This window comes from Manis pentadactyla, chromosome 10 (genome assembly GCF_030020395.1).
Source record: "Manis pentadactyla isolate mManPen7 chromosome 10, mManPen7.hap1, whole genome shotgun sequence".
In the NCBI taxonomy this organism is placed as follows: Eukaryota; Metazoa; Chordata; class Mammalia; order Pholidota; family Manidae; genus Manis; species Manis pentadactyla.
Window position 1 is genome coordinate 47,441,906 of NC_080028.1, and position 11,633 is coordinate 47,453,538.

The following is an 11,633-nucleotide window of genomic DNA, read 5'->3' on the forward strand; positions in this document are numbered from 1 at the left end:
CCCAGGAAGTCTTGCAGGGACCCAAGCTTGACATGGGGTTTTGGGTCATGCTTCCAGGTCCTGGATCGCAGCTGCTGGAACTGCTTCTTTGGCTTTAATTGGTGCCACAATTCTAACAAGATCTTATTGGGGATCCCATCAAGTTATTATTTCACTACCCCCACCTTTATGAAATCATCCCACACCTGGGTCCTTGAGACCTTCATGAGGCCTTTTGCACCTCTCCTTTCAGTCATAGTCTGTACTTCCTACTGTGCTCTTATTGTTTCAACCTTCCTAGATCTGCTAAAGTATTAGTAGCCTCACTTTTGGTTGCCCTATGTTTGGGGAAAGAGTAGTCACTAGGGACCCAAAAAGAGATGGTGAAAATAAATGGAGCACCAGAAGTCTCATTCTTATGGTGAACAACTCATTGGAGCACTGGGGGTCCATATTATAGATGATGTTTTTCATGCCTAAGTCTCATAACGCCTGCTGGAGCTCCGCATGTTTTCCATCTAGTAGGTAAGTATGGTAAATCACCCTGATTAGGCCAAATTGCCCTGATGGCTGCTGTCAGCCAATCCAGAAGCACCCAATTCCCTAGGGTGTGACAGGCACTTTTGAACTGCTGTTGGTGGGAAGGGTGAGTCATCAGGGAAACCAGTCTACTCATTTCAGAACTACGTAAGAATGCTTTTGATCCCTATATCCCAAAAAGCAAAAGCCATGTAGGCAGAGGTTTTAACATCTTCTGCTGAATCCAGATGCTCATATCCACCAGCACATGCTGGGTATAATGGTGTTGCATGGAGGGCTCCACAACGTTTTGGTTGGGGGAGCTGCTCCTCTCCCTGAGGAGTGCTTAGTTGTTGCATTTTTATTTTCTTTATTACAACGGGGTGAGACTTTAATGAGGGTGTGGCTGGTGCCTAGGATGATGGCCTCGGTGACAGTTAGGCCCTGGACTCCACCCCACCATCCTCCCATGATATCTCCTCTGCCATCTCGAGGTGGAAGGCACCACTCCCGGCAGAGAACCCCACCACACCTCTCCCATCTGGGTATGCCCTCACTCCCTACCCCCTCAGTAACCACCTAATAAGAGGGAGATGGACTACTTCTTTCCACCCCTTGGAAACACCTATTGACATGAACATTCACTAAGGCAAAGCAAGAGATTCTGTAAATACTGCAATTTTATCCACAGAAGCCAAGAAATAAAACATCACAGGGTGATAGAGAAAAGTAGTTTTAATATGCTGATGGTTATGGAAACCAGACAAACAGTACATGTTTGGTAATTATTGTATCTTGTCTCCTTTTATGAATGGTTTAAAACTCACTAATAGTTTAAAAATCTAGGTTACTGAATAATTTTCTGCCAAATTTATCCAAATAAAATCAATACTAATGACTGGCTATGTGCAAGGCAAGTACACAGCCCTCTAACCTCTATTTGCCAGTGAGTCAACTTGCTTGGGCAGTGTCCACACCTTGTGTTTCAGAAATGTGCAGCTTCTAACTAGGTGGGAAAATCAAGCTTGTTTTAGGAACCTCCCTCATCTTAGCCATATTCTTCAATCTATGTTTATCATGAATGAAACAACTATTAGTAGTCATCTGAATCCTGTGTCTATTTCTCAATTTTTTCAAAATTGAGATTGAGAAAGTGTGTGATTAAATAATAACAATTAGCAGCCAGGTTATAGGTTATAAAACTAATATCATGAATACCACCTACATATGTGACCAAGCTGTGAGCCCAGAGGATAAACCAGATCTGAATAGAAAATAATTTTTCACCTTTGGTTGAAGAATTCAGAAATCAGTGACGTGATAGCAGTTATATCCATTGGTATTACTGAGGACTTGATAGTTGAACTCTATGCCTTTCATTTAGTGGTATAGGTAGGCTAAGAGACTCCCACAAGGACAAAAAAGCAAAGGTAAAATCTTAACTGAAGTATATATATTTCCTGGATTGAATATGATGGGTTAATAGCATAGGTTATGGCAGAAGCAAAGAATCAGACAAGCTAAAAATCTCAGAAATCTACGTGAACCATAGCCATAGGCTGAGGATACCTGCCCAGATGCTTTCTCCTGGCTGAAATGTAGAAGGCCATTAAACATTTTTGGTGCTAGATGGGGGCTGAAACTTGGAGAACCTTTCTCTCAAGTACTCTTAAATTTTGAAAAATCTGTACAGGGCCCTCTAGGTTCTTAATGGGCTCACAAGGGGAGGCTCTGCATAGAACAGATGATTAGCAATTAGAAAAATGCCTGGAGGCAGGCTTTGCTCAATGAGGTTGAATATCCAGGTTATAGTACTGTTTTTTATTTTCACCTCTTCTCTGGCTTATACTTCTTTTTCCATTTCCACATGCTCTTTATTTCTATATATTGGTAACCTTATTTTTAAACATTTAATGTTATTTTTTATGGTATATCATCCAATTATAATAATGAATGTTATTCATTATCATTATTACCATTATATTATTAGTATTCATAATGTGTGTTATGCAAATGCATTACATTTTACTTTTTTCTTGTACTTTGTTAATGAAATAAAACATGCTCAAATTTAATACTGGTTGGTATTTCTGGGAAGTTCCTTGAAACCATCTCTGGAGAATCAGACAAATCTACTTAAATAAATAATTCCTTTCAAAAATCAATAAACTAGTTTTGAATCCTAATTCTATTCACTTTTCCAAACTTTTATTTCTCCACATTTCTTTAGTGTAAATTATGACTATACATATAAGTTATAGGGTTACTTTCAGGGTTAATGATATTATCAATTTTCAACAAATTTTGTCTTCCATTTTATTTCCTTCAGATATTAAAAAATAAATATTTTAACAGAATTGTTCATTATAGCCATGCCTTTTTTTAAGTTTTGTTCACAGATTAATGTCAAATGTTACTTCTGTGTTTTTTCTCCTCACTATTATTTCTTATTTTGCATGATCAGAAGTTTCAAATCATCATATTGGAAAATTATCTACTAGGCAAATAATATTTGTCTGTGTGCCAGGCATAAAGCATTCTAGAATTTGGCATTTGGGGCAGACATTCTCCTGGGCATTTGACATTGAGAGTACAATAACGACAAGGAAACTTAAAATTTTAGTTTGGTAAGGTATGAAAGCAGGGGGTAAGTGATGACACTAGTGTGAATGAGTTGCACTAACTGGGGCCTGGTGGTACTAGTGGTGGAATCATAAGACACGGTCAGCAAAAAATTCCTTGTGGGAATATCATTTGAACTGGAGGACCCTGGGAATGTGGAAGGTGAAAAATGAGGGTGAAATTCCTGCCTACCTGGGCCGTGATATGAGAAGTGGCCTAAAGTAAGAGAACAGCGATCAAAGGAAGTTTTGATGTGTTGTACTATAGAAGTGAAAGTTAGTACCAAATGTAACAAGTGATGAAATGCTGATCTTTCTTTAGGGAAATACCGTTAGTTCTGGGGGTAAGGGGGCTTCCCCTCTCCTGGACAAGTTCCCTGTGAATCTGGTGAAACAAAAGGAGAACATGGGGAAGGAAAGGTAAATGGGGAGAAAGAGGTCTTATTGCTCGCAGCTTGCTCGAGGTTGCTAGCCAGTCCTTGCTCCTTCCGTCCCTTCTGGCTGTGGCTCACGCTCTACTGCAGACCGCCCCTTCCATCAGGATCTCCGTGGATGGGTCCTTGGAGACTGGTGTGCTCCACACCAACTAGGTACCAGGAATGGAGGTGAGGAGAGAATGGCCATTGTCTCTCCACACCTTGACCCAGATTGACCAGAGGCTCTGCTGTGGTGTACAGGCACTGGTATGAAAATGGCCTAAGGCCAGGTGGGAAATTCTGGAAACTCTTATTGAAAACTTCTCTTTACCCCATGGGTGTATAATTTGGACTGTTGAAATGACTTTTTTTTTCATTTAAAAAAAGCAGATTCTCACATTGATATTGGTATTTACATTATGTTCTGTTTCCCTTTTTTTCATTCCCCGGATATTTGGCTTACTCGTTATGAATTTATCACTCTTTTAGCCCTATACTGATTTTCTTGGATTCACTGGCATCTGTTTGCTCAAATTGTTTACATTCAAGCTTTAACATTTTAATTGGTACAGCAATCTGAATTTGTTTTATGTAACTTCAGAGAAAGATTCATCTTTAACAGGAATTACCAGTGCATTTCTCTCTTCATTTACACTGAATTCATGTCCCTTTTGCAATTTTTAAATAACTTTTATATAGGATTGGATCTAATCGATAAAATATGTGAATCTTGTGATTTTAAGATTCTTTATTAGTAAATGTTTCTTTCAAATCCTAAATTGTATACTTATTCCTGTTTTAAAATGTATCTGAGGTTTATGAAATATTTCCTTGGTACACTCAGAAAACTATTGATTCTTTTCAATATTATGTCTCTTCTTATTTGAGTAAGGTGGGCTTTTGTTTTGTTTTGTTTTGTTTTTTATGTGGAAAAATGGTGTGCACCATTGTGCTAACATTTTATGACATATTTCCCAATCCTTCCAGCATTGCAAGGAAACATTAAAAGTGAAGTCATGCTTAGATTTCCTGGAACACCTATTCTCACTTTTATTCACTAAGATTATCATCTCAAAGAGGTTTCTTTATAAGGTGATGAAAGGAGTGACTTCACCAGCAACAGGCTGAATGGAAGGCTATGCACAGACCAGGAAAGGAGAAAATTAAATAGAAACTGAAGAAAATATACTTAGGGATCCTGACATCAATGTTCCCCTAATTCTTTGAGAGCAATATAAACCTTGTGACTAAGTCACTAAAGGCTTCTTTCACTTGTTTGTTCCTCAGAGTGTAAATGAATGGGTACAGCATGGGGGAAATAGAAGAAGTGAGTATTGACACTCCCTTACTAATGGCCATTTCATCTTTTGCTGAAGGTTTGATATAAACAAAGATGCAGCTGCCATAGGTGATAGAAACCACAATAATGTGGGAAGAACAGGTGGAAAAGGCTCTTGTCCTCTGCTGGGCAGAGGGGAGTCTTAGAATTGTTCTGATGATGTACATGTAGGACAGGAACACCCACACCAGAGTCATGAGGAAAATCATCACAGAGTTGATGATAACCACCTGCTCTATGAGCCATGTATCTGAGCATGAGATCTTCAGCATAGGGTTAGCATCACATGCAAAATGGTCAATAGCATTAGAGGCACAGAATTCCAGGTCCAGTCCCAAGCTAAGTGGTATCAATATGATCAACAATGTAGTCATCCAACAGCAGAAGATGAGCCTTTTGCAGACCCTGTAGTTCATAATAGTCATGTAATGCAGGGGTTTGCATATGGCTACGTATCGATCAAAGGACATGGTGGCCAAGAGAAAAAATTCTGCTACCGCAAAAACATCTGTAAAAAATAGTTGGCATATACAAGCATTATAGGTAATAGTCCTGTCACCTGTTGATAAGCTGTACAAGAATCTCGGAATGCAGGCAGAAGTGAATGAGATTTCTAAGAGGGAAAAATTTTGGAGAAAAAAGTACATCACAGTTTTCAGGTGAGAATCCACTAATGTGAGGTTGATGATGCTGAGGTTTCCAGTTACACTCAACATGTAGGTGATCAGTAGAAATATCAAAATCAGAATCTGTAGCTGAGGATCATCTGTCAATCCCAGGAGGATGAAACTGGTGAGAGATGTGTGGGTTCTCATTCCTGTGTCCTGACCTTTGCCCAATCTGCATGTAAAGAGAGAGAATTAAAATCTGAGAAGATAGTGGGAAAAGTGTGTTACAATGGAGTTTGTTCAGAAAAGCCAAGCAATATATTTTACGTTTTTGTTTTACTTAATAATGAATTTAAAAATAATTCATACTCTTAGCTCTGTTGATAGCATATCATTAGATTGGTTAGAAATCCGACTGTGAAATGTTTTTACTACAATATATGGTAAGATAGACATTTCATATTGCAGCCCACTGTATATGCTCACACCCACATAGATACATATTCAGAGACATACATCTGAAACAAAAATGTGAATAAATTACTAATAACCCTTAGGTGCCCTGCTCTCTGATGTTCTATGTTCTAATGTATCTCATTAAAAATAAATACAAATATCTGATCTAATTGATTTTATAGTCTACTAAATGGTCATGACCTGTATTTTTTTTTTAATTAACTTTTCATGAATCCTGTGAATAATATTGTCCTACCAAAACATATTCTAACAGAATAGTTTTAAAATGTGCACTCTCAGTTTAATTTGCACTTTGGAATAGATTGGTTCATAGCACTTTTGTTCCCCTAAGACTATTTCCCATGTCATTAAACAAAATTTTACTCAGTTTCACTATCTGCTTCTAACGATTTCTTTAACTATAATAAATTAAAGACTCATGATGTGTGTTTGATACACAAGATGTTTCTAGATCCTCTACCAATGAAGCTGAAGACTCTGTTCGACTACATGAGTCCTCCTACATGGACTACCTGTCTGGAAAAAAATTTCGTCTTATCATTTATGGTTTTTTTCCTACCCCTTACTCCATCTTTTTGCTGATTCTGAATGGCACTTTCTTATTCATTCCTAATTTCTACTTGAACTATAAAGAGAAATCCTTCCAAAACTCCCAAGGCACATTAAGAATGTTTTTGTGTCCTAATAGAGGATCTAAAAACATTGTTGAAAACGGGATTTTTATAATCTTGTTTAATGTAATAACCACAGACTGTAGGAGACTGAAATATAGAGTTAATTCAAGGTAATATTTACCCTCAGACCTAGATCAAATTATATTATTCATTATGTGAACTCAATTTTGAAACTACTCTGACACCTCTTACTTTTGTCATGTCCCTGACTCTAATTTAGGGGATTCTCATTGGCTTTTACTTTTGGTGGTGGAAATGTTCAGAGTGGCTCCTAAGTTACATCATAGCCTGACTATATACTCATTACATATGTAATACCTGCATGAAGACAAAAAAAGTTTTAATTGACTTATTCCTGTGTTTGGCAGAGAAATAGTTTTCCTTTTATGGATTCCCTTCCTGCTTCCTTAGCACACCTCCCAGAAATATATTAACACCAGAGATTCAAACTCTTAAATTATGAATGTGGACCATCAAGTTCTCAGTGGTTGTTCTTCAGCTAACACCAACGAACTACATTAATACCTGCTAAATGATTTTGTTCACCAATGCTTGTTTAAGGCCTTAAGTAAATTGAAAAAACTCCGTATCATTTACTATATAAATTCTAATTAATTGGCTATGTGAGGGTTTCACTTAATTGCTTTAAAGTAGTCCTTTTCTTCAGAAGTGGGAGATACTCTGTACTCACCATCTGCCTATTTCCCATAGTAAATCTCCGAGAGTTTGCAGGTTTTGTTAAAGAGATGCAGGGATGACCCTGGCTTGTTTTTTTAGGATGAGCCAGGCGTTCCCAAGTATGTGAGCATCACACAGCTAACACACAACTAACAATAAATTAAATGAATAGTTATAATAGATTAAGCAATTAAAATAATTAAATAGACTAATAGACCTGAGACATAGAAATGAAAATATATAGAGGCCACCTACCTCTCTTTCCTTCAGTCTTAACACAACTGTGCCTTACACAACCCTGGAAATTTTAAGCCTTGTCCTCACTTCCAAATATCTTGAAAATAAATTGACCCTACTGTTTGACGCTTTATGTTTACTTCTTTGTCTTTTAAAAAACTGAACATTTTAGAGAGTGCAGTAATGTAAATTACGTCAGCAGATGATTTCTGATTCAAGGCTGTTTCTAGAAGACCTTCATTTCACCTAGTTTTAGGTGACCTACTATTTGTTGATATACAAATCCAGCCCTATCAAAGTCTCCAATCAATTCAAAATTTTAAATTCTTGTTTCTTTAACAATTTAAATAACTATTCATATCTCTCTACTTTTGTAAAATGTATCAAACTTGTTTCTTAAAAAGATAATTTTCTAAGTCTCTCAAAGACCACAGACATTGATTAAAGTCAGGTATTTGTCCATGAACATCCTGACGGTTAGAAGGATGAGTAAAGGTTTACATAGGCTTGTAAATTACAGGTGAATTACGATCCGATGTTATTTATTAGTGTTTTGTGTAACCTTTTGGCAGCAGTGGGGATGGTGTCTTCAGAGAATTGAAGATTGCACAATGATATTCAACATAGGACTTACACAAAATAAAAATCTAATGAGAAAGAACAAGAATACCTTTTCTTACTTTTCTATTCAATAACATTATAGCTGCTAATAGCTGTAAGAAAATAGTTAACCTTTTCTCATTTGATAACATATTTTTAATTAATGTAATTCTTATTTAAACAAATTAACATAACAAAAATAGAAAAATTAAGGCTAAAGGTTAAAACCACCATTAATGTCTCTATTATGCACTTCCTTAAATTTCCTATGTAAATATATTCATATTAATGGGTATATTCACAAATATGAAATATCCTTTATGGGTTGTTTTTCAAAACACTTTGACAAAAAGTAAAAATTCTTTTTGTCTTAATACCTAGAAATTTGTATAATCACTTCGGGAATATGTAACATTTATTTTGGTGTGCTCCATTATAATTTTAAATCAATCCTAACAGTTAAAACTTTGTGCTTTCTTAAAATACTATCACTATTATAAAAAAATGACTACCTCAAGCTTATTATGATTCTATAATTTTTATTATAAATTTATATTACTTTTTAAATAGACATTCAGCTATGATGCAGAATATGTTTTGTACAAAGATCTTTTTCCTCTTATAATATTTCCTAGAACTGAGCATTAATTTTTATTACTTCTTGTATATTAACAACTTAATTGTTATGTATGTTGCAAATATTTTACCACTTATTTGTTGGTTTTTATTTATGTTTATGCTCTTTTCTTTACATAGAATCTCATGTCACATTTTACATGTTACATCTCATGTATCAATGATGTGATAGAGGTGGTAATTATCTCTACAATAGCAATCATATGAAAATATATAAATGTATCAAATCAACATATTGTACATCTTGAGTTTACACAATGTTATATGCCAAATACATTTCGATAAAAATGAACAGAATGGTTAGGTGACAGTCACCTAGGTGAAAGAAGAAAACCTAGAAGGATTTATGTCTTTGTATTATAACTTCACAAAGAGAAAGAACTAAATTGTGGGGTAATAGACATGGCTGTGTCTAAATGACAACAGACTATGCTTGAACAAGTAGGCACTTCTCTAAACTTAAGTAAAATGTCATCTTACTGTGACATTCTAGATCTGGTCCAAGGTTCCTATTCTACTGCATTTAAAAGGATACCAGGATATTCTGTGAGGGTTCACATTTTTCCACTGATTGCAAATATAGAAAATATGATCATAATTTTTTCCAGATGATTGGTATTTGATTTATTATGCTTCCTACAATAAGTTTTCATTTTACTTGATATGTACATCAATATGTACATCAATGTACATCAATGACTACATTTTTAAAAAGTTAGTTTTATTAATACCTTAAAACAACTATGAAATATTTTTTCCTAATACAAAGGTTTCTTTGAACATGTGAATTAAAGGAGTTTCACAAAATTATTGTTCCAAAAATCATAGATACTATATTTAACATGTTATAAATTTCTTAAAGAATAATATTAGAAATGCTTAGTGAGAAATTAAGGAAGATTTTGTTTCCTTGAACACATTCTTTTAATGATAGAGGAAATTTTCATTGATACTGAAGAGAGTAAGAACCTCCAAGTAGGTTCACAATCAAGCTTTGAAGGGTTACTTGAAGGTTAACCTGATGGAACTAGTTAGGCCTTTGAGAAAAAATGTTAAGGAATGAATCTATTGTTTTCATTTGACTTTTTAAATAGAGTGTGCTCTTACTTGTGTGAGATAAATGCAATTTTTTTTATTGTGTCACTGAAAGCTTGTTTCACTTGCTTGTTCCTCAAATTATAAATTAAGGGGTTCAACAAAGGGGCAACAGATGTAGTGAGCAGGGATACCCCTTTGTTGATGTTTATCTCTTCTTTGGCTGAAGGCTTGATGTAGATGAAAATACAGCTTCCATAGGTGATGGAAACAACAATCATGTGAGATGAACAGGTAGAAAAGGCTTTCTTTCTTTGTGACTCAGAAGGGAATCTTAGAATTGTCCTGATGATGTATATGTATGAAAGAACAACACCTATCAGTGTAATGATGAATGTCAGTACTGCACAGATTATAATGACCTGTTCTATGAACCATGTATCTGAGCATGAAATCTTAAAAAGAGGAGATGCATCACAGCAAAAAATGGTCAATGATATTAGAGTCACAGAATTCCAGCTGGAGACCCATACCTAGCGGTGTAATGATGATCATCAACTCAGAGACCCAGCAGCAGAGGACAAGGATGGTACAGACTCTGCTGTTCATGATGCTCATGCAATGCAGGGGCTTACAGATAGTCACATAGCGGTCATAGGACATGGCGGCCAGGAGAAAAAATTCTGTGGCCCCAAAAAGTCCAATAAAAAATATCTGACTGGCACAAGCATTATAAGTAATAGTATTGTCCCCAGTTGACATTCTGTACAGGAATCTAGGAATACAGACTGTTGTGAATGAGATTTCTAAGGTGGAGAAATTTCGAAGAAAAAAATACATCTGTGTTTTCAGATGAGAATCTACGAGTGTAAGAATGATAATGGTCAGATTTCCAGTAATGCTCAGCATGTAAGTGAGAAAGAGGAAGATAAAGCTCAGAACTTGCACCTGTGGGTCCTCTGTAAGTCCCAACAAGATGAATATTGTTATTGCTGTGTGGTTTCTCATTATTGCCTTGATGTTTTAGGTAATCGCCATGTAAAAAGTCAAAAGGGAAGTATCTAAACAGAAAAAAAGGAAATTATGACACAAAAATTTTTGAAACAGTATATGGAAAAACAAGATTAATAGAATCACAAGTTGATGCTTAGACAGGATGAATACCATGACTAAAACTGTTGTGAGATTGATCTAGAATAAAAGAGAAAAGATGAATTTTATAAGGGAAGGAAATATATGACATCATTACAGATTATACAGATATTAAGAAGATAAACATGGAATATTTTGAAAAGCTCTGCAGAGCAGATTTGGAAAATTAGGTGAAATGAATTATTTCTTTGAAAGATACTATCTACCAAAGATAATTCAAGATGGGCTATCTAACCTATGTAGCCCTATATATATTGAAGTGAAAAAATATATATTTAAATCACGCTACAAAGAGAACTCCAGTCTCATATACCTAAATTATAGTACTCTACCAAATATTTAAAAACAAATTAAAACACTACACAAAATCTTTCAAAAAATGATTTTTTAAACAAAAATTATAGCTATTTGATAGTTTCAAATGCACAGACATAATATAAATGATAACCATAATAAAAAATGGAATAGTAAAAGATCCTCTATAGTGGTAAATTTTTTACATTCTACCTCCTGTGGTAAAATACTGATTTTAAATGTTCCATGAAATGGTTAGTGTGTCTACTAAAATTCATAGACTACACACATACTTTTAAGAGGTTATAAAATGAAATGCACAATATGTAAATTAAAATGGAGCCTTAAAACTGCTCAATGGAGACATG

The 11,633-nt window shown here is 35.2% G+C and overlaps 1 pseudogene; it reads right to left on the reverse strand.

Annotated features, from left to right (window-relative positions):
- Positions 1–9,887: 9,887 nt before the first annotated feature.
- Positions 9,888–10,827, reverse strand: LOC130685139 (olfactory receptor 6C2-like; annotated as a pseudogene).
- Between the last annotated feature and the right edge of the window lie 806 nt (positions 10,828–11,633).